This window comes from Malania oleifera, chromosome 3 (assembly GCF_029873635.1).
Source record: "Malania oleifera isolate guangnan ecotype guangnan chromosome 3, ASM2987363v1, whole genome shotgun sequence".
In the NCBI taxonomy this organism is placed as follows: Eukaryota; Viridiplantae; Streptophyta; class Magnoliopsida; order Santalales; family Ximeniaceae; genus Malania; species Malania oleifera.
The window spans coordinates 108,912,531-108,938,131 of record NC_080419.1 but is presented as its reverse complement, the minus strand read 5'-3'; the positions used below and the strand labels follow the sequence as shown (position 1 = coordinate 108,938,131).

Below are 25,601 nucleotides of genomic sequence, written 5' to 3'. Positions count from 1 at the left end.
TCTAATTTTACATGACAATTGAAAATTAGTTTATTTTTAAATGATTTTTTTCAAAATTTAAGAAAACATTTTTAAAAGACATTATCATTTTACTTTTATTTTAACAAAAAAATATATATAAAGTGAATTATTAAATTCACAAAAGTTAATTCTGGATATAAAAGTAACAAATTGCCAAAACAATTGAAAACCATAAAATCTAATTGTAATTTTTTTTTTTTTTAAATAGTATTGACAATAAAAATAGAAAACCAGCAACATAAACAAAAACATTGCCACAATATTTTCTCTACTATATAGAAACGAAAACAGAAGATAGAAATGATACCAAACAGCCAGAAATAGCTTTCCTTAGGTGCAACTTGGAGAGGCCAACCTAAGCCCAACCCAACTCTTGGTGGGCTTGGCCAAGCTTTCCTAAAGATACTGTGTACATGTGAGGGCTGAATATTACATGTTGCATATAATCTTATCAGTGGTAACAAAAAACGCTGAATAACTTTATCCAAAATTGACATAAAACAAAAAGACAGCCCAACTTGGCCAAGACACGACACCCCTCTTCCCCACTCCTGCCCAAAAAAAGCGGGAAACCAACAGCCAGGAGTACACATCATTTCCTAATTCCTACCCATGACGAAATCACTATATGTATTTTGATGTGTGCTTGTAATATGATTAAACAGTAAGGCGTGTAGAGCACTTATACTGATCACAATTTGGAGGTTATTGCTGATGAGATTATTTTAATAACGCTTTCTTCTCTGAGGGGAATATTTCTAGGCCAATGATTAAGGGTTTGAGTGAGTCCTATTTTTGAGGAGCAAAGTTCAGTTAGAAAGGTTTTTTTTGTTGGGGGGACAAAGAGAAGGAAGCAGGTGTTTAGCATGAAGGCAGATAAGCCCCCATGTTCAAATAGATTTTACTATGACTCTTTCATTATTGCTGGGATATTGCGAAGGATGATTTCTGGAAGTTGATCAAGAATTTCATGCTAATGATGCGGTGGATAATAGTATTAATTGTATCTTTTTTTATTGAAAAAGCATATATTTTATTATGGAGAGCAAGTACAAGAAGAAGCAAGAGGAATCCTCCATAGAAGATAAAGGAATAAAAAAAAAAAAACAAAGAATAGAAAAATATTAAAATAGCACTGCCACAATCACACTGTAAGTCTCAAAAAGAGACTTCTCTGAAAAATCCTGTTCCAAAAGCCCACAAGAAGGTCAGATACTGGATCCTCTCCAAAACATAGTCGAACATATCCTCTTTCCATAAAAATTCGAGCATTCCACTCCAACCGAATCCCCCACAAAAATTACACACTTCCACAACGTCACATAGTCTTCACCCATCTCAAAACCTGAAAATGACTTGCCCTAAAAATCCTCCAACTCTGGTCACACCCAACTCTTTAAAAATAAGCCAAAAAGATACTCCACATGCTCATGAAAAGGAGCAATGATGGAACAGGTGAGACACAAATTCTGAACTTTCAAAACAAAAAGAACAAACATCTGGAGATAAAGCCTTAAAAGGCATCCTACTTTGCAACAGATAGTTAGTGTTAACTCTATTAAAAGCAACTAACCAAATGAGAACCTTAATCATTGAGGGGACTTCAGCCTTCCAGATATAACTACGAAGCGGGAAGGACATGCTTTTATTGGAAAAGTGCTCAAGAAAGATTTACAAGAGTGCTCCCCTGAAGAATCAAGAATCCATGAACCTAATCAGGAATTATCTTTATTACTCATGTACCTAAGAAGGAATGGATCAATGTAGGTGACAGATTAATTTTTTTTAAGGTCATAAAGAAGATATATTAACAGAGAAAGTACAAACAAGAGACAACAAGAAATCTTCAAAAAAAAAAGAACAAAAACAGAGAAAAACCAACCCATGACAGAACTGCCCCACGCTCCAAAAAAATCCAAACAAAAGGTACCTAAGGATAGTAAGCCCTCCACTCCTCTAACCTCCAAAAGAAAAACCAAAATAAGTCAAAGGCCAATCTAAAATTGCACGACTCCTAATGCAACAAACCCCTCCAACTCACCTCTCCCCATGTTTATAGCAGCTACCCACTCTTAGACATATTGATCTTCAATCCTTTAGAATTTTGCAACAGTATCTTTGAGGAAAGGCATGGTAGCATCCATAAACTGGAAGTGGGACACAACAATCTCCTCCCTACCTACCCTAAGACCTCGAATTACATCTAGGCCCTAAACATAACTATCAACTTACTCAACACATTTACCACCCAGAATGACAAAAGAAGAAATTGGGTCCTCCCTTGTGTTAAACCCTGCCTTGAATGGATGGCTAGATTGATCGTTCACAATAACATAAATACTTAGAGTGGATAAACAACCTTTAATAAATGAAAAACCTTCCTAGCAAAAACCATATCTAAGAAACCTCAACTCACCATGTTAGAGCATTTTATCGAAGAGTACTTTAAGAACTCCCCTCTCTCTCTTCCCCCTAACATCCTGAACCACTCCATTAGCAAGCAAAGTTGCATCCAAAAACCTGCCTATCCTTGATAAAAGGCAGTCTGTTTCAAAGAAATAGTACTCCCTAACACCTCATGAAGCTTCTTGGACACAACCTTAGCCAAATTTTCTAAAGGCTAGTAACCAAACTAGTAGGTTGAAAGCTTCTCATCCTTTTAGAATGCTCCTACCAAGGAACAAGAGCAATAGAAGTAGAGTTCACACTCTTCCCTACCACTCCATTCCAATGAAACTTGTGAAAAATTCCACAATGTCCTCTTGAATCACCTCCTTTCTGTCCTAAAAGAAAGCTAGCATAGAAATGTCACCAGTTATTTAGCATAATTAGTATGTGCTAGTATTATGTTAGTTAGCTTGAGTTAGTAAGGGTGCTATGGTAATTGGTATTTTAAATACAAGGAGAGATCTATCCCTGTGATTAGGTCTTCTGTTTTTACCTTATATCTTAACATGGTATCAGAGCAAGATCCAACCTAAACCCAATAGCCAAACCAAACCCTAAACCTTATCATGCTATGCAAACCTGCCATCATAGGAAGATCAATCACACCTCTATAGCCTAGAATCCAGTCCAGGGATTGCTGGAAAGAGCAGCAGTGACAACCAACCTGGCCATCGTTGTCCTTCTCAAAACCATCTGAATCCTTACATATTTCACAAAAATCACCACATAGGTAGTCACAAAACCCTCCGATCTATAGGTCTATGAAATAAAATCACTGGAGTCGTCCTTGTGCATCCCCACATGCACCGTTGGAGTTCTCACGTGTCCCCAAACACTAACGCATGAGACCGCTTCCTAGCTTGATTTTGATGCAACTTTCCAAAATGCTTTGATTTCTTCAATAGAGCATATGATCAAATTTTTTGTCACATTTTTTGGTCAAGGATTCAACCTCCTTCGAACATCTACTTTTAGCAATACGTTAGTTGTTGTTTGGTATTAAGGTGACCGCTTGGTGTTGTGTGGCAGTGACAGTGTGTGTAGGCTAATTTTTGGGGGCTGTGGCAGTGCTATATCTAGTGTTGGTGACTCGTTTGTGGTTGAGTTAGTGGTCAACCTTATTTGTTGCTGTTTCAGTTGGTTGGAAAGTTCACCTTATCTGTTGTTGGTTTTGTTTGTGAGTGTTAAGATGAAGTTAGTGAATTCCAAAAGCATTTTGTTCACTATATATTTTTGATTTGCCGCTGTATCGAGATTCCAAGAAGTGTGTTTCCCTCGTCAGTCATTTGTTTAGGTGAACGCCATATTATAATTGTCTTAAGAGGAGAGTATTCAAGGTTCATGCAATATCAAGAATCTCATCTGTCTTCATATTGCATCTTTTGCTTAGAAGGATAATGCTACTACCTACATGTCATGTGGTATCTCTTTCACTAGTCCCTAGATTACTGACTCTTCTACTACGTCATATGACAGGTGTCACAAACTTCTTTTCTACCCTCTAGTATTCTAAAAATCAACCAAAAGTTACGATTTTTTTTCTTTTCTCTAGGTATTTAACCTCAAAATAATAAATTGTATATATATAGGTATAAAAAACGTAATGTAAATAAAAGAACAAAAAAAATATAAATGGAAAAGGAAATAATGGGTTCCATCATTTTTATGAAACAAAATAACATAAATAAATTTTTTTTTAAAAAAGAGTGTGAACCTTCCATTCCAGTTCTTCCTTTCTGACAAGAATCACAACAAACATTTGAATCCGATTAGATTTCATTCAAATGTAAATGTAGTAGTATACCAATGAAAAGAACTATACTACTTTCATCAAAGTTGAATAATGAAGGAGTTTTTCCAATAAATAATGAGCCCTTTACCACATCTGTATAAGTAGGCTCTCATCAAAAGGTGCTATTCAATAATGTCTATCTAGCATATCCCCCATTAAAGGAGGAGGACTGCATTAGGTAGCTGACAGCCAGCATAAAATTTGTTAGATCACCATGATATGAATTCTTACCGAATATTTGTTGGGGTGTCTCCTACGAGTGACGCATTGCACTTGTACCATCCGGGTGTAGTGAAAAATTGGGCAAGAGTGGGCTAGGTCATCACCCCGAAGCAAAGCGCTGTGTCAGCGCTAGGGTACGGTGTCAAATATGCGAGGGTTCCTACATTATTCTGGATGTGGGCAGGTAAAGAAGTTAGTACAGGAAACTACGATTAGATTTGCAATTTGGAATACAGGGACACTTACGGGTAAAATCATGGAAATTGTGGACACAAAGATGAGAAGAAAAATTAATATAATTTGCCTTCAAGAAACTAAGCGGGTGGGGGAGAAAGCTAGAGAAATTGATAAATCAGGATTTAAACTTTGGTATACTGGAAAAGAAAAACATAAGAATGGAGTAGGAATTATTGTAGACAAAAACTTAAAAGATAGGTTGTTGATGTAAACAAAGTAAGGGATAGAATTATAAAAATCAATATGTATTAGGCCAAGAGATAATAAATATCATTAGTGCATATGCTCCTCAAGTAGGCTTAGTAGAAAATCTTAAGAGACAATTTTGGGAAGATATGAATGGTATTATACAAGGCATACCAGGGATTGAGAAAATATTCATAGAAGGAGACCTGAATGGACACATTGGAAGGGATAATAAAGGTTATGAGAGGATACATAGAGGATATGGATATGGAGACAAAAATGAATTTGGGGAGATGATCTTAGACTTCGCTATGTCATATAATTTTATTATAATGAATACTTGCTTTAAGAAGAGAGAAAACACTTAATAACTTTTAAAAGTGGACAAAATAGAAGTCAAATAGATTTTTTTTTTTTTTTTTTTTAAACTAAGAGGGTAGATCATTTATCATGCAAGGATTGTAAAGTTATTTCAGGTGAAAACCTAACCATACAACATAGAGTCTTAGTGTTAGATATATGTATTAAAAAATGGAAGAAAAATGATAAAATACACCAATGTAAGAGAACTAGGTGGTGGAACCTAGAGGGAAAAAATATAATAAAATTTAAAGATAAAATGATTAAAGATAAGATTGGCCTATAGAGGATGGGATAGATACAAATACTCTTTGGAGTAGATTAGCTAGCTCTATTAAAGAGATATCAAAAGAGATTTTAGGTGAATCAAGGGGAATATTTACGAATGACGAAGAAAGTTGGTGGTGGGATAAAGATGTCCAAAAGGTTGTAAAAACAAAAAGAATTTGGTATAAAACGTGACAAAAATGTAGAAACATAGATAGCTTTGAAAAGTATAAAAAAGCGAGAAAAGATGCAAAAAAGACCGTTAGTGAAGCTAAACACAAATTATTTAATAGTTTGTATGATAGATTAGATACAAAATAAGGAGAAAGAGATATATTTAAACTTGCTAAAGCTTAAAGAAAGGAAGAGTAAGGATTTAGGAAAAGTAAAATGTATAAAAAGTGAGGATGATATTATCTTAATTAAGGACGAAGACATAAAAGATAGACGATGAAGTTACTTTAGTAAGTTATTTAATGAAAACCAAATAAAAGGCTTAAATTTAGAATTGACAAATGAGGAAAAGACTAAAAGTATGAGATTTATTTGCAAAATAAGAGCTAATGAAGTTAAGTTTGCACTAAAAAAATGGAAAATGGAAAAGGTATAGGACTGGATAACATCCCAATTGAAGTTTGGAAATGCTTAGGTGATAACGGAATTATATGGTTAACTAATTTATTTAACACAATTATAAAAACTAAGAAAATGTCAAATGAATAGAGGAAAAGCACTTTAATACCTACATACAAAAATAAATGAGATATTCAAAATTGTAATAACTATCGTGGAATTAAACTTACGAGTCATACGATGAAACTATGGGAAAGGGTAGTTGAACAAAGATTAAGGCTAGAAACGAACGTCTCAAAAAATCAATTTGGTTTTATGCCTGGGAGATCTACCACAGAGGCTATATATCTTTTAAGAAGATAATTGAAAAGTTTAGGCAAAAGAGGAAGGACTTACATATGGTATTTATTGACTTAGTAAAAGCATATGATAGGGCACTTAGAGAAGTTCTATGGTGGGTTTTAGATTAAAAAAAGGTGTATGTAGTAGGTAACTAATGTCATTAAGGATATGTACGATGGAATAATGACTAATGTAAACTATAGATAGAGAAACTAGGGAATTTCCAATCACCATAGGTGTACATCAAGAACATTCAAAATGAGGTGTCATGGTGTATGTTGTTTGCAGATGATATTGTATTGATTGATGAAACTAGGGGCGGAGTAGACGCTAAGTTAGAATTATGGAGAGAAACTTTAGAATCTAGAAGTTTTAGGATAAGTAGAAATAAGACAGAATATATCAAATGTAATTTCAGCAATGGTTGAAGGAATATTGGAACAAAGTTAAACTTGTTGATGAAGATGATGTGATGCATAGAGTTAAAGTAGGTTGGGTAAAATGGAGAAGTGTTTCAAGTGTGCTTTATGATCGTAGAATACCCTTAAAATTAAAAGAGAAGTTTTATAGGACAGCCATAAGACCAGCTATGCAATATGGATCAGAATATTGAGCGACGAAAAAACAGAATATCTAAAATGTAAAAATTACCGAGATGAGAATGCTTAGATGGATGAGTGGTATAACACTGAAAGATAAATTAAGGAATGAACATATTCGCGATAAGTTAGGTGTAGCTCTTACAGAAGATAAGATAAGGGAGGGACGACTTAGATGGTTTGGGCACTTGCAACGTAGGCCACATAGTGCGCCAGTGAGGAAGAGCGAGTTAGTTACTGTGGGGGTTAGTAGAAGGGGTGGGGGTAGACCTAAAATAACTTGAAATGAGATAGTGAATAAGGATTTAAGAACCCTAAATTTGTCAAAATAAATGGTCTATGATCACATAAATTGGCGGAAAAGGATTCATATAGCCGACCCCACCTAGTGGGACTTAAGGCTTGGTTTTGTTGTTGTTGTTAAAAGATCCCCCATTGACCCGAGTGAGCATTTAAATATCTTTCCTACATTCATTCGTGAAGATACTACTAATGGATTGAAACCCATATCATAGATCTTCCATCTTATAGATAAGACATATCTTGTCTAGGCAAAATATCATAATAATTGTTCCTCCTCAATCTATTATGGGTCAAGGGCTCCTTCTTCAAACTCCAATTTGTAATCTCAGGACAAAAGTCCCTAAGGATATTTTGATTTGGAAAAAACAATTAGAATTAAGCTCGATGCCTCATCCTCAGAGAAAGATGATCAAACAATTCCCAACCATGCTCCTTGCGGATCAGATATCTACTACTACAGTTGAAGGGATAGGGATAGTATAAATCCTACTGCTCCGTCTCTCTTTTTGATTTTGTACATTCTTGAATCTACCTTCAATCTTATGTCTGTTATTAAAACTATGACATCACTAAACTATTCTATGACCTTTCTTGATTCTGTTGTTATTTAGGATTTGAAGACAAGGAAGATGATTGGCACAGGACGTGCGGCTAGTGGACTTTACTAATGTTGAATAATTAGGTAAAATGGAAGACCTAAACTCAATGATAGGTCTCTCCCCCTAATATATGTCAAGTACAATAGGAATGACCATAATACCCTTACTAACTTATACTTATTACAAACCAAACTCTAACAATTAACACTCCCCCTCAAGCTATAGCGTATATATCATATGCTCCTAGCTTGTTACAAATGAATTTCACACAAGCAGCTCCAAGGCTTTAGTGTACAAATAAGCAAGTTGGAACTTGGACTTCACATGAGCGGTTGTAATGAGCTTCTGTACAAGTTTTTCTTGAATAAAATGGCAATCAACTTCAATGTGCTTTGTCTGCTTATCGAAGACAAGGTTGGAGGCAATATGAGTAGCAGCTTGATTATCACACATCAACTCCAGAGACTAAGAATGTGGAAAACCTAGTTCTTTCAACATGTTCTTCAGCCAAATAAGTTCACATGTAGTGTGTGCCATAGTCTTGTATTCAACTCAGCACTCAACCTAGCCACCACAGTTTGTTTCTTACTTTTCCAAGACACCAAATTACCACCGACAAAGATACAATACCCGGTTGTGGATCTTTGGTAGGAAGGTAACCCGGCCAAATCTGCATCTGTATATCCTTGAATGTGAGTGTGACCCCAATCCTAATATAAAAGACCTCTCCCTGGTGCACCTTTCAGATATCTCAAAATGTGAATTACTGTGTCCCAGTGACTTGTTCTCGGGGAATCAAGAAGAGATAATTCAAATTTCTAACAAGTCTCCTATAGCAACCTAGGTTAGGCAACAAATCACCCATATTTGACACTTACTATTGGGATCCATGGGTGTATCAATAGGTTTGGATCCCAACAGCCCTGTCTCATCTAAAAGATCAAGAACATACTTTCTCTGTGACAATACAGTTCCTGTACGAGATCTCGATACTTCTATACCAAAGAAGTACTTCAATGGTCCCAAATCCTTGGTTTGAAACCTACTCTATAGAAAAAGCTTTAGGCCTTGGATGCCCCGATCATCATCACCAGTGATCACAATATCATCTACATACACAATAAGCAAAATCCTGCCAGATAGAGTATGATGATAAAAAACAGAGTGATCTACCGCACACCGATGAAGGCCAAACTCAAGTACTACAACACTAAAACAACCAAACCATGCCCTTGGAGATTGTTTTAATCCATACAACGATTTCTTAAGTCGACATAGTGAGCCTGACTCCCCTTGAGCAACAAGCCTAGGTGGTTGCTCCATACATACCTCCTCATGAAGATCACCATGTAGGAAAGCATTCTTCACATCTAACCATGGTCTTAAATCGCGGTAGCGGGTAGCGTAACGTAACGGTAATGGGTGTAATGGGAAGCGGGAGTAGCGGATGTTATGTAATGGGAAGCGGGTGTAAATGCCATGAATTTTTTTTGAAGCACGTACAACCTTGTGCATATTAGTGTAATTGCATGTTTCAAGCTTTTAGCCCTTCTTAGAAAGAGTTTTAGTGTATTTAAGATCCTTTAGTTCGAGTAAGTTAGTTATTTGGTAAGGGAAACAAGTTTACATTTGTTTCAAACCACCATTGATAGAAAAATTACGTGTGTGTGCGTATTTATACTTCTTATTGTTCTTATCTATGATAAATTCTTATGTGTGTTAAATAAATTAATTAAACAAAATACATTATACACTTCATTAATCTATTAGACACATAAGACATACGAATAATACAAATATAAAATAGTTAGAAAAGAAAGAAGGTTGAAGTTGAAAAATATAGAACATAAAGATCACATTACTAATATTATCAAAATAAAATATTTTCCTAACAAGTTAGTATTTTCAATTTGTTAATTAATGCATCTATTGTGAGTATTTAAAGATATAGTAAATTTTGTATCATTGTCATCCTCTTTATAATCTTTTCGCCCTCTTGCCACTTGGTATATTGAGAATGATATATGAAAGAGGGAAAAAGTGAGAAGAAAGAGTAAAAAATAAAATAATTTTTAGGTGTAATAGTCCTGTAGCGGTTACGTAACGACTGTAGCGGTCTTTACATAACGGTCGCGGTCTGTAACAGCCCCTACGGCTGTGATTTTTCTTCCCACCGATTTCGCGGTGTGTAACGGTATCGGTAACCCAAAAAACCGTTACGTAACGGTCGCGGCCTTTATTTAAAACCATGCATCTAACTGATTGTAAAGGCCAATGACAAGCGGTGGGTAAAGAAATGAACAAACATACTAAGGCAAGTTTAGCGACCAAAGAGAATGCGTATGAATAATCCAAACCATACACCTAAGTATACCCCTTAGCAATGAGGCGAGCCTTCAACCGAGCCACAAAACCATCAAGATCAACTTTAACAGTGTACACCCAACCACAACCAACCACTGACCAAGGTCTTAAATTTTCGATTTCGACTCAAGTTTCGAAACTCCTAAAGTACGAAAATTTTGATGGAAATTTTGATTCTGATGTCAATTTCAATTTCAATTTGAAAAAAATAATGGAAATTAGTAATAAAACATGAAATTCTTTTATGAAACTTTAGAAATGGTTAATAAACATAATAATATAAGTTTTAGGACTAATGTATTGCAAGTTAAATACATCTACGTTGTATATGAGGTGGAAAAATTGTAATATAATGTGTATCAAACATATAAAATAATGTACATTAAACATATTCTCACTTAAAACAAATGAAATTCATAAATCATTTTAATATTATTTATTATACAAATAATGATAATTTAGACATGAATGGTTAGATAAAATGTTGTTGTAAGTATATTTTTTCATATAATTTCAAAAGCCTTTGTAATAATCATTTTGTTTCAATAAAAAAAATAAAACAAATTAAAAGAGAAATTTCACTTCACTCCTAAACCTCTCATTTGAATTTTGAGGAAATTTCATTTTATAGTTAAAATTTTGACAAGTTTCGCTATAATTTTAAGATTTCGATAAATTTCGGATGATTCGTTGAAATTTCGACAAAAATTATGTAAAATAGAAATTGAATGCCATTATAATTTCGAGGGTGACGAAAATTTCGACAATTTCGTGATAGACTTGTTAGGAGGGAGAGGTACCAAATCTCAAGTATCATTATCATGTAGTGCACGCATCTCTTCAACCATTGTTGTTCTCTACCCAGAATGGGATAGGGCTTCAGAAATAGATTTTGGAAGAGCAAAGGAAGACAAAGTACTAACAAAATAGTAATAAGAGGGTGACAAGAAATCATAACAAACAAAATTCGAGATCTGATGTTGGGTACAAGTGTGTGTACCTTTTCGAACAGCTATAAGAGGATCAACATCATGGGAAATAAGATTATCCAACGAGGGAACTAGAGGCACAATAGTAGAAGTTGAAGGAGGCACACTTCCCCTTTGTGTCTCCGTGTGTATAACTGCAAATTGGGATGATCTGAGTGACGAGGACTCAAGATGGATGAAGATGGAGGATTGGGCATAGATACTAGATCTGGATTTGCAAGCAAGGCAGAGGGAGAGACTCATTAAGATCAATAGAACTTGAGGAATCATAATAGTATGATGTAGACTCAAAGAAAGTGACATCAACAGAGACAACAAATCAATGTAAAGTAGGACTATAACATCGATATTCTTTTTGAGTATAAGAATAGCCCAAAAAGACACATTTGATAGCACGAGGATCCAACTTAACAATTCCGAGAGTTAACTGATGGACAAAAGACACACAACTGAATATATGAGAAGGAAAGGAGAACAAAAGAGTCTTAGGGAAGATAACTGAATATGGGATTTTGCTGCCAAGGACAAAAGATCACATTTTATTGATGAGGGAGCAAGTTGTGAGCACAACGTCACTCCAAAAAACTTTGGGGACATTCATATTATATAATAGGGTACGAGTGACTTCAAGAATATGTCTATTTTTCCACTCTGCAACCCCATTTTGTTGTGGAGTGTGGGTACAAGAGGGCTGAAGGATCATACTTGAGCTAGTCATACAAGTACTGAATTGGGTACTGAAGTACTCCTTAGCATTATCACCACAAAGAATCTTGACTAACATATCAAATTGAGTCCCTATTTGAGAACAGAAGGCACAAAAGATATCAAACAACTCGAAACGATCTTATATTAAATATAATCAAGTCATCCTAAAGTAGTCAACAACAAATGTAACAAAGTACCAAAACCCCAACTTTGATGTGGCACGATTACCCCAAATATCATAATGGACTAGTATGAAAGGACTAGCCACTTGTTTGTCGGCTCGGGAAGCAAAGGGAACACAATGATGCTTGCCCAATTGACAAGACTCACACTCAAGATTAGACACATAACTCAATGTAGGAACCAAGTGTTTAAACTTGTCCAAGGACAGATGACCAAGGCAACAATGGATTTGAAGTGGTGTAGCTGCGACTATGCAGGCAGTGGGTGGAGAAGGCGACTCAAAGTAGTAAAGTCCACAAGCCTCACATCCTGTGCTAATTGTCTTTCTCGTTTTCAAATCCTGAATAACAATAGAATAAAAAAAGAATGCAACAAAACAATTTAGTGACTTTGTAAGCTTACTAATTGACATGAGATTGAAAGGAGATTTAGGAATGTATGAAGCAGAAGAAAGAGAGATGGAAGGAGTAGGATTTACTGTTCCTATCGCCTTAACAGCAATAGTGGACCCATCAGCAAGAATAACTTGAGGTAGATTTTTAGGGTAATGGAGATCAGAAAAGAAGTTGGTTACACCTGTTATATGGTCAGTGGCAGCAGAATCGATAACCCAAGGATTGTAGGATTACCTTTCTGGGCAAAAGATGCAATGTGAGAAGATGCTTGTTGAGACACCTGATACTATAGAAACCTTGAATACTCCTTTGATATAGTCACAGCAGGCGGTTCACTCAAACAAGTGATTAACGAAGGAACCATACTTTTGGGATTTACAAACTCCATCCGAACATTCACAAACTCAGATGAATGACCATAAGATTAATTGTTGGAACAATCAGAACAACCACAAAGAAAGTGATCAACCATGAAAAAGTCACAAATAAATCAGTCCAAGACTGCCACAGCACCAAGAAACTCAAACACAGCCCCAAGAAAGCAACTCACAGCACTGAAACAATTGGAGAAGTGAACCACTGAAACTACCATGGAGAAATCACCAACTAACTTATATAACACTGCTATAGCCTCACAAAAAACAGCTCATGAGCACTGTCACTGCTCCAAGAAAGTCACCAATGACTGTTACTAACACTGAACAACAATTGACGAATTACCACGAGTGCATGGTTAAACAAATATTGGATCTTTGAGTAAAACACATGTCCAAAAGCTTGATTTTTTTATGTATGGAAGGAATTAGATCATTGAATAATAAAAACACTGCAAATCCCACTGTTTCAGACCCAATAACTCGATAACCATTAATAAACTGCTTCACGAAGCATCAAACAACCATTCCTTGGGTGCCGCACTTAAGCAATCAAGCAATCAAAAACAGTGAGATCTTTGGGCAAAACACATCATGAAAAACTCCAAAAACATGTTCATAGAGAGATTGGGTCACTGCTGGATCATTTCAGGTCAAAACCATGCCTGAAAGTGGCTTCACGAGTCAGCGCAAGGGGTTGGCCCTGGCAGCCTTCATCCAGCGCATGGGACACTGCCTGGGGGTGGGATTTCAGAGGGGGGCAGCCGACAGTATCTGTGGGTGACTATGGTGTTGGTTTTGACAAATCTAAGTGGATTTGATGCTCTCGAACTGGCAGTGTCGCCCAGAAAATTCCAGCGACTGGTCTGAATTTCTGCTGCTGCTGGCTGTTTTCTATGATTATAGTATCGCTGAAAAATCTTCTATGATGAAAGACATGCAGCATATTTTGGGTTTCAGGCTTCTGTTTGATGGTGGTGGTAACACTTAGGGTTTAGGTTTCAGAATCATGCTCTGATACCATGTTGAATAATTGGGTAAAATGAAAGACCTAAACTCAATGATAGGTCTCTCCCTCTATTTATAATGTATGTCAAGTACAATAGGAGTGACCATAATACCCTTACTAACTTACACTTATTACAAACCAAACTCTAACAATTAATAATAATGCTAAATGACTAAATAACCATTAACAACTACTTTGAGTTACTTCACTTTATCCTCCCATTACCTATAATATCACTGCTACACCACACCATATCAATAGTCAACCTTGGTCATCTGTCATCGGATAAGTTAAACAGCTAGGTCCTACTTAGTGTGGCGTGTTGTCAATTAGGAAAGTATTCCCAAGTCAATAAATGGCGGTTAGTTCCTTCATGTCGGTCCATTGCGATGCTTGGTGTCCTAGTTGTGTCAAATCAAAGTTGAGTTTCGTTACTTCGTTACATTTATTGATGACTACTCCAAAAGACTAAGTTGTAGTTAACGAAATATCGTTCTAAGTCGTTTAATATTTTTTGTGCCTATTCTCAAAAAAGGACTTAGTTTGATATGCCAGTCATGATATTTCGTACTAATAAATGCAAAGAAGTATTTCAGCAATCAAATCACTATCTATATGACTAAATTTAGTATGATCCATCAACCATCTTGTGCCCATGCTCCACAATAAAATGGAGTTGCGGAGCAGAAAAATTGTTGACTGGCATGACTTATGAAGCTAAATCAGTTTTATTTGTTGCTATTCTTTAGGATTATGACCATTTCTCCATGCTAATTTTTAGGCACTTGGCCGTTATGCTCAACATGTAGCAGATTTTTCTGCAATTCGGTTTGCATTATGCTGTATAAATAGATAGTTTGTTGCTTAATAAAATTCAGTTTTCTGCAATCTCTAAATTAGCTTCTCTTATTATTCTTCGTCTTTGGTTTCTAAAAAATCCAACAGATTGGTATTAGAGCCATAGTCTTGAGGGACTGTGAGATTGAGAGAGCTCAAACACAACAACCTATTCAGAATGAATTTAGAAAATTCATTCACTACAATTGCCCCTCCAGTGTTTGATGGAACAAATTATCAGATGTGGGCTGTCAGAATGGAAGCCTATCTTGATGCTAATGATCTATGGGAAGTTGCTGAACAAGTATATGAAGTTCCACCCCTGCCAGATAATCCAACTCTTGCACAAATCAAAAGGAGAGGAAGCAAAGAAAATCAAAAGCAAGAGCAACCTTGTTTGCAGCAATCTCATCCACTATTTTTACTAGAATAATGATACTGAAAACAGCCAATGAACTTTGGGATTTTTTGAAGCAATAATACGAAGGAAATGAAAGGGTCAAAGGGATGCAAGTGCTGAATTTGATCCGAGAATTTGAGGTGCAAAAGATGAAAGAATTAGAAACTAGCAAGGAATATTCTGACAGACTTCTTGGCATTGTCAACAAAGTAAGACTCCTTGGTACTGATTTTTCTGATTCTAAAATTGTTCAAAAGGTCCTAGTCACAATTCCTGAAATGTTTGAGACTACAATTTCATCTTTGGAAAACTCAAAAGATCTGTCAAGCATTACCTTAGCAGAATTGTTGAATGCACTGCAGGCACAAGAACAAAGGAGGCTTATGAGGCAAGAAAGAACTGTGGAGGGTGCTTTTCAAGCCAAATCACAGAACAACAATGGTGGCCAAAACAAAACAAAAACAACAAGCCTAGAGGTTATGCAAGCAACAACAAAAATAGCCAAAGCAGCAACACTCCAGTCTTTCCACCTTGTTCCTACTGCAATAAAACCAATCATCCACAGAATAAGTGTTGGTGTAGGCCAAAGAAAGATGTCACAAGTGTGGTCAGTTACGGCACATGGAAAGAATATGCAAGACTCAACAACAACAAGAAGGAAAAGCCAAGGCTATTGAGGATCAACGTCAAGAGGAGCAGTTGTTTGTGGTATCATGCTTTGCCACCAACAGCTCTACAAAAAGCTGGCTTATAGATAGTGGTTATACAAACCATATGACTTATGATCGAGAGCTCTTCATAGAGCTTGACAAGACTACTATTTCTAAAGTTAGAATTGGAAATGGAGCACACATTGCAGTAAGAGGCAAAGGAACAGTAGTGATTGAAGATCACACAAGTCTGAAATTAATTTCTAATGTTTTATATGTTCCTGAAATCAATCAAAACCTTTTGAGTGTTACTCAGTTATTTGTTTGAAGACAAAAATTGTGTGATTAAAGATACAAAAGACATAAAGGAGATCAAAGTTCAAATGAAAGGCAAAAGCTTTGCCTTGGATTTGATGAAAGAGGAGCAGGATGCTATACACAAAGAAGATAGCAATATAGTGCTTTGGCACAAGAGATTGGGGCATTTCCATCATGACGCTCTACTTTTCATGAAGAAGAACAATCTGGTGAAAGGCTTGCCTGAATTAGAGGAGGAGCCTCCTAAATGTGCTGCCAGTCAATATGGGAAGCAAACCAGGCTTCCTTTTCAACAAAACAAGGCCTGGAGGGCTACGCTGAGGCTACAATTAATACACATAGATGTGGGAGGACCAATGAAAACACCATCATTGAATGACAGTATGTATTATTTTGCTTTCATTGATGATTACTCAAGAATGTGCTGGATTTATCTTATGAAGCGTAAATTTGAAGTTGCTGATATCTTCGGGAAGTTTAAAGCTTGGGTTGAAACACAAAGCGGATGCAAAATGTAGGTGACAAGGTCTGATAATAGAACTAAATATACCTCTGAAAAATTCAACAAGTTTTGTGAAGATGAAGGCATTGAACATCAGTTGACAGCATCTTACACTCCTTCAACAGAATGGTGTTGTGAAGAGGAAAAATCAGACAATTATGGAGAGGTGCTTGCTTCATGACAAAGGGCTGCCAACGAAATTTTGGGCCGCCGCTGTAAATACAGCAGCTTTTTCTGCTAAACAAATTGCCAACAAAAGCTTTGCTAAAAAAGACTCCATTTGAAGTATGGTATGGGTATAAACCAAAGTTGCTTAATCTGAAGACATTTGGTTGCCTATGTTTCTCTTACATCCCTCAAGTTAAGAGAGACAAATTCGACAAAAAAACAGAATCTGGGATTTTTGTAGGCTATAGCTCAATTTCAAAGGCATACAATTCGCGATAATAAAAGCATGAAAAAGGCCACTCAGCACGCTTTTAGCACTCGCCTACTGACTAGGGGCATTGAAGCTCACCTTATAAACAAAAAAAAAAGGATGAAAGAATGTCAAAAACACAAAGTAATTGTCAGTTGGGATGTTAAATTCCTTGAGTTAGATAACTGGAGTGGGAGAAGGACAAGAAGCTTGAGGTTCAGGAGGAGAATGATGATATGGATGATGAATTGGTTAGAGGAACCAGATCACTCTCTAACATGTATCAGAGGTGTAATGTTGCTGTAATGGAGCCTGCAGGGTGTGAAGAAGCTGCAACTGATCAGAAGTGGATAGCTGCAACGAAGGAGGAGCTAAAGATGATTGAAAAGAACCAAACATGGGAGTTGGTAGACAAACCTAAACACAAGAAAGCTATAGGAGTCGAGTGAGGACCAAGCTCAATCCTGATGGTTTTGTAAACAAGCACAAGGCAAGACTTGTTGTCAAGGGATATGCCCAGATGTTTGGGGTAGATTTTTCTGAAGCTTTTGCCCCAGTTGCTAGGTTGGATACCATAAGGATGTTGCTAGCTCTTGTTGCACAAAAAGGCTGGGTTATACACCAAATGGATGTCAAGTCAGCCTTTTTGAATGGATACTTGGGGAAGAAATTTTTGTGGAGCAACTTAAAGGGTTTGTTTTTCAAGGACACGGGGAGAAGGTATATTGACTGAAAAAAGCCTTGTATGGTTTAAAACAGGCACCAAGGTCCTGGTATAGCAGAATTGATGCACACTTAATTAACTTAGGCTTTGAAAAAAGTCTGAAAATCTACTTTATATATCAAGAAGACTGATGATGAAATACTTGTGATATCTCTATATGTTGATGATCTACTAGTTACAGGTAGTAGCAAGGAGTTGATTGACAAGTTTAAAGAAGAAATGAAAGATGTCTTTGAAATTACAGACCTTGGGAGAATGACATTCTTCCTTGGTATGCAGGTACATCAAAAGCAAAACGAAATATTTATATGCCAGCATAAATATGCAAAGGAAGTCCTCAAGAAATTCAACGTGGAAGAGTGCAAGCCAACTGCAACTCCAATGAATCAAAAGGAGAATTTTTGTAAATAAGATGGGGCTGAAAAGGTGGATGAAAGGCTGAACAGGAGCCTAATAGGCTGCCTAATGTATTTAACTGCAACCAGGCTAGATATCATGCATGCAGGGAGTTTGCTATCAAGGTATATGCACTGTGCTAGTGAAATTCATTTTCAAGCAGCAAAAAGAATTCTTAGATATGTTAAAGGGCACAATTGATTATGGAATAAGATTCAGTCAAGTTAAAAACTTTAGTCTCCATGGTTATTTTGATAGTGATTGGGCTAGATGTGATGATGATATGAGAAGCACCTCAAATTACTGTTTTAGCTTTGGCTATGGAATTTTTTCATGGTGATCTAAGAAGCAAGAAATCATAGCTCAATCCACAGCAAAAGCAGAATATGTAGCTGCTGCTGTGAATCAAGTCCTTCGGATCAAGAACCTAATGACAGATTTGCATATGGAACAACAAGAAGGCACACAAATATTTGTGGACAACCAAGCTGCAATTTCAATTGCTAATAATCCAGCGTTCCATGGCAAAACAAAACACTTCAAAATAAAATTTTAATCTTCTAAAAGAGGTACAAAGGGAAGGAGAAGTGCAGCTGATCTACTGCAAAATAGAAAATCAAAGTGCTGACATCCTAACAAAGGCACTTCCGAAGATTAGATATGAATTCTTGAGGCAGAAGCTTGGTGTATGCAGCTCCAAAGTCAAGGAGTGTTGACTGGAGTGACTCATGAAGCTAAATCAGTTTTATTTGTTGCTATTCTTTAGGATTATGACCATTTCTTCATGCTAATTTTTAGGCACCTAGCCGTTATGCTCAATATGTAGCAGATTTTTCTGCAATTCGGTTTTCATTATGTTGTATAAATAGATAGTTTGTTGCTCAATAAAATTCAGTTTTCTGCAGTCTGTACATTAGCTTCTCTTATTATCCTTAGTCTTTGGTTTCTAAAAAATCAACAAAAATAGACATATTCTCAACGTCACTTGATTCCTAATGTATCAAAAGAATGTCCCCAAAGTTTTTTGGAGTGATGTTGAGCTCACTGTTTATTCTCTCATCAATAAAATGTCATCGTTTGTCCTTGGCAGTAAAATCTTATATTCAATTATCTTCCCTAAGGCTCCTTTGTTCTCACTACCTCCTTGTATATTCGGTTGTGTGTACTTTGTCAATCAGTTAAGTCTAGGAATGGTTAAGATGGATCGTCATGCTATCAAATGTATCTTTCTAGGCTATTCCAATACTCAAAAGGGATATTGATGTTATAGCCCTACTTTACATCAATTCTTTCTCTGCTAATATCACATTTTTTTAGTTTACGCCATACTATTATGATTCCTTGAGCTCTGTTAACCTTGATTAGTCCCTTCCTTTGCCCAGCCTCCCAAAACCTAACATATTATCTCCACTCAATCTATAATCATCTTGAGTCCTTGTTGCTTGGATCATCCCAAGTTGTAGGTGCACAAACAGTCACTCAAGGGTGGAAATATTCCTCTAGCTTCCACTTCTATGCCTCCGGTTCCCTCATCAGATGATCCTATTCCCAAGATGTTGATCCTCTTATTCATGCTCAAAAAGGTAAACACATTTTACCCAATATCCAATCTATAATTTTTTTTGTTATGATTTCTTGTCACCCTCATATTATTGTTTTGTTAATACTTTGTCTTCTGTTACTCTTCCAAAATCTATTTCTGAAGTCCTGTCCCAATTTGCGAGGAGGACTAAATGATTGAAGGGATACATACACTATAGAATAATGATACTTGGGAGTTGGTACCTCTTTCCCCTAATGAGTTTGCAATTGGTTGTCACTAAGTGTATACCATGAAGCTCAATCAAGACGGTTTCATGACTCAATTAAAGGTCGATCTTGTTGCTAAGGGATATACCCAGGTGTATGGTTTGGATTATTGAGACACATTCTACCTAGTTGCCAAACTTGCCTCAGGAGGAGGTTTATATGGAGCAACCACCTAAGTTTGTTGCTCAAAGGGAGCAAGGATTAGTGTGCCCACACAAGAAATAATTATATGCTTTAAAATAATCTCTCATAGCATGGTTTGGTTGTTTCAATGTGTAGTACTTGAGTTTGGTCTCTAATGGTGTGCAGTAAATTGATCACCCTACAATAAATCGATCACTCTACATTTTATCATCATACTCCATCCAACAAGATACTGCTCATGATCGCCAATGTTGATGATCAAGGTATCCAGGGCCTAAAGCTTTTCCTGTAGATTAAGTTTCAAGCCAAGGATTTGTGATCATTGAAGTACTTCTTGGAATAGAAGTAAAGACATCTCATATGGGAACCCTCTTGTCACAGAAGAAGTATGTTCTTGATCTTTTACATGAGATTGGACTGTTAGGATCCAAACACGTTGATACACCCATGCATCTCAACAGTAAGTTAGTGTCAAACATGGGTGATTTGTTGCCTAACCTAGGATGGTACCAGAGACTTTTTGGAAAGTTGAATTATCTCAAAAGTCACAATCACTTGACCAGATATGTATTTTGCAACAAGTGTTGTGAATCAATTTCTTTATCCTCTGGGAACAAGTCACTAGGATGTAGTAATTCGCATCTTGAGATATCTCAACGGTGCACTTAGGATGGGTCTCTTATATCAAGATTGGAGTCACATTCTAATGCAGAGGCAGCATCAAGGTTTTATAGCCATGGGAGAGATTAGAAGAAATTGAACAGAGGATGGGCAAGGAAGGGAGGAGAGAAGAGATACAAAGGAGAACTCACGTTCACTTCTCAAATTCAAATTCAACAATAATTGCTTACAACATGGCTTTCACACACTATTTATAAGAAAGCCTCTTCACATGAAATTACATATAAACCCCTAAAACTACATTATATTACAACACATACCCCTAGAATTCACAAATACTACAAACAAGCCCCCAAATACGCATAATACTATACTAATTAAACTAAACACATAATAAACTACTAAATCCAACAATCCTCAATCCAATTCTTCTTAAGATTCTGTTTGGTTTGCAGAATGCCTATTCCTAGGAATAGATTAGTTTTAGTAGGTTAGTTACAATTAGTTATACAAGAAATTATATTATTATAAAGCAAATAACAATGTGAAACATTTTATGAGTCCATTTTTTTTTTTTAAAAAAAAAGGTGGGGTGCAACACAAGGACTTCCCAGGAGGTCACCCATCCTAGTACTACTCTCACCCAAGCACGCTTAACATTTTATGAGTCCATAATAGGGAATATACAAGGAATAACTATTCCCAAATTTCATCATGGAAATGTGAAAGAAGAAACAATTGGAAACTAATATTTCTTCTCTGTATTGTTCTTACGTACAAACCAATATATAATACAATTACCTATTCTAAACAAGGAAACAATTTCCTATTAAATAATATCAAATCTCCTATAATTACCCACTTTCCTAATTTGTATTTTATTTACAAAGATATTCGGGGTTAATATTTTAACACTCCCCCTCAAGTTGGATCATAAATATTAATCATCTCCAACTTGCTAATAAGATGATCAAAACTCTGTCGTCCCAAGCCTTTAGTGAGGATATCTGCAGTTTGTTCCTTGGTTGGTACATAAGTCATACATATAATTCCTTCTTCAATTTTTTCTTTGATGAAGTGTCTGTCTACCTCCATATGTTTAGTCCTGTCATGTTGGACTGGATTAAGAGAGATGCTAATAGCTACCTTATTGTCACTGTAGAGTTTGATAGGAAGGTTCATCGGTACCTGTATTCCTCCAAGAGTTTTCGTAACCACAATGCTTCACAAATCCCTTAAGCGACTACCCTGAATTCAACTTTAGCACTACTACGAGCCACCACATTCTGTTTTTTGCTTCTCCAAGTCACGATATTTCCCCAGACGAATGTACAATAACCTGTGGTGGACCTTCTATCTTCGACTGATCCTGCCCAATCTGCATCTGTAAAGATCTCTACTTCCTTGCTTTCACATTTCTTAAAGAAGAGTCCTTTTCCTGGGGATCCCTTGAGATATCTAAGGATCTTGTATACAGCATCGAAGTGAACTTCCTTTGGTGAATGCATGTGTTAACTTACTACACTAACTGCAAATGCAATATCTGGTCTAGTATGTGATAGGTAGATCAGTTTGCCAACCAATCTCTGATACCTCTCCTTTTCTACTGGTTTTCCACAATCTTCAACCCTCTTTACTATTTCTATCGGGGTTTCGCTGGGTTTGCACCCTAACATGCTAGTTTCAACTAGGAGGTCAGTAACATACTTTCGCTACGAAACACTAATTCCCTTTTTTGTTCTTGCCACTTCCATGCCCAAAAAATACCGCATCTGTCCCAAGTCCTTAACTTCAAATTCAGTAGCCAGAACCTTCTTCAATCTCTCCATTTCTATAGTATCATCACCAATAAGGATTATATCATCAACATACACTATTAGAATTGTTTTCTTACCTCCTTCAAGCTGTTGGAAGAATAGTGTATGGTCTGATTGCCCTTGTCGATACCCTTGATTCTTTAGTACCTTTGCGAATCTGTCAAACCACGCTCTCGGAGATTGTTTGAGGCCATATAATGATTTCTTTAGTTTACACACTCTGTTTTCTTCACCTGTTCTATTGAATCCTAGTGGTATAGTCATGTAAACTTCCTCTTCTAAGTCTCCATTTAAGAAAGCATTTTTAATATCAAGTTGTTGTAGTGGCCAATCTAAATTGGCTGCCAAGGACAAGAGAACCCGAACTGTATTTAAGTTTGCCACTGGTGCAAATGTCTTAGTATAGTCAATGTCGTAGGTCTGTGTAAAGCCTTTTGCAACAAGTCTGGCTTTATATCTTTCAACTGTTCCATCAGATTTACATTTCACTGTGAAAACCCATTTACAACCTACTGGCTTCTTCCCTTTCGGTAGATCTGTCAACTTCCAAGTTCCATTTTTTTCTAAGGCTCGCATTTCTTCCAAGACTGCCTCTCTCCATTCTGTTATTTCTAGGGCTTCCTGAATGCTTTTTGGTACTTTCATCCTGTCAAGATTAGAGACAAACGCACGATATCCTGTAGACAAGCTTTTATAAGACATGTATTTCGACCAAGGATATTGAGTACATGACCTGGTTTGTTTTCTTATTGCAATAGGTAGATTGATATCATTAGGTGCAGAATTGTTAGAGGAAGACTCAATTACTAGATCAGGATAAGTCAAGGGCTCATGATTATTCGGAGCCATCACCGGTTCCAACGCTCCTGGTGCCTCAGGTATGAGATTCTCCCTCTCCTTTGTTTTCGGCTTTCTTGAGTAAACTAGTATGTCTGCGTTGTTATGTTCTCCTGCATCTCCCCCTGAGGGTAAGTGTTCAGTTGTGTTTGGCAAGTTGGGAAGTAATGTAATGAAAGACTCAAAAGATGGGTCAGGGAATGAAGTAACTGGAGTAACCGCAGATTCAGTAGTAAAAGGATCAAAGAACCGATCTTCACTCCTCCATTTCTCCCCCTGAAGAGAGGGCTTTGAGAAATAAGGAGTGGTTTCAAAAAAGGTGACATCAAGAGTAACGAACAATCGTTTAGAGACCGGATCATAGCATTTGTAGCCTTTTTGGGAAGGTGAATAACCAATGAAGACACATTTAATGGCACGAGGATCCAATTTATCGCGATGGTGTGCATGGACATGAACAAAAGCAGTACAGCAAAAAATTTTCAGTGGGAGACTGGAAGGGAGTCGAGAAGTAGGAAAGTTTTCCTGAAATTTCTGAAGAGTGACAAATGAAAGTGCTCGACTTGGCATTCGATTAATGAGATGTGTGGCTGTTAAGATGGCATCGCCCCAAAAATAATGTTTCATGTGGGTAGTAAACATTAAAGCCCGGGCTACTTCAAGTATATGTCTATTTTTTCGTTCAGCAAACCCATTTTGTTGAGGGTTATCCACTCAAGAACTTTGATGAACAATCCCATGATCTTGAAGATAAGTTCCTAGGATGGTATTGAAATATTCCGTACCATTATCAGTACGAAGGATCTGAATATGAGTCTGAAACTGTGTATGAATCATGGTATGAAAATTGATAAAAATGGAGCGGACTTCAGTTTTGTCTTTCAGTAAGTAGACCCAACAAAGACGTGTATGATCATCGATAAAGGTCACAAACCATTTTGTATTGGTGTGATTTAGGGAACGTGAGAGACCCCATACATCACTGTGAAACATAGCAAATGGACGAGATGGTTTGTATATGGATGATGGAAAAGAAGTACGACGATGTTTAGCAAGCTCACACACTTCACATTGAAACTCAAAAGCCATTTTATTTGAACAAAGAGAAGGAAATAAATATTTTAAATTTTGAAAGTTGGGATGACCCATTCGTGAATGCCATAACAAAAGTTCACTATTTTTAGAAGTAGATGCAGAATCACAAATTGTAGTATTACATAGTTCACTCAAACTTGCCTCCTCAAAGTAGTAGAGTCCCTCATACGCTTTAGCAGTGCCAATCGTCTTCCTCGATGATAGGTTCTGAAAAACACAATGGGAGGAAACAAATTTAGCGGAACAATTCGAGTCTTTTGTTAAGTGACTGATAGATAACAGATTGCATGATAACTTGGGGACATGTAAGACTGATTGTAAAGTTAAGGAATCAAATATGCGAATACTTCCTTTTCCAGCAACTGGTGAGAGAGATCCATCTGCAATTTTTACCTTCAAATTCCCGGCATATGGGGAGTAGGATGAAAAATATTGATATGACCTAGTCATATGATCAGATGCACCCAAATCAATTATCCAAGGGTATTTGTAACAAGATGTGGTTTTTAAAGCTGACAAATGATTACCTCGATGAGCCAAAGAACCAGAGGAAGACTGACCCGATGTTTGCATTGATGAAAACATCTTATATAACTGATCCAACTGTTCAGGACTGAAGACACTGCTGGACGGGGTATCATTGTTCTTTCCTTGTGATCTTTCAGTTGATCCGCCAGTGATGGCCTGGTACCCACGATTTTTGTGGAATTATCTCAGTTTCCAGTCTGCCGATTTTCCATGAATCTCCCAGCAGGTATTTTTTGAATGTCCTGTTTTTCGACAATGTTCACACCATATTTTTCCTCTTTGTGGTCGTTGACTAGTTCCTCTTGGGCCTTTTAATGCAAAAGCTGAGGCATCCGGCCTAGCGTGTAGCCCATCTAATTTTTGGGCGGATCCATGTACAGCCGGGTCCAACGCAGCGGATTCATTTTGGGGCCGCAACATCACCCGTCTCATCTTCTCCTCCCTCTCGACCTCTGCGAAGACTTCTCAGGTTGAAGGAAGAGGTCGCCAGCCGAGGATCTGTCCCCTCACGTTGTCGAGCTCACGATTCAAGCC

General features: G+C 36.8%; 1 protein-coding gene across 6 annotated transcripts in view; it reads right to left on the bottom strand.

Moving 5' to 3' along the window:
• The window catches only part of LOC131151834 (phosphatidylinositol N-acetylglucosaminyltransferase subunit A), a 51,523-nt gene that overhangs the window by 2,035 nt on the left and 23,887 nt on the right, over nt 1-25,601 (bottom strand). The window lies entirely within an intron of this gene.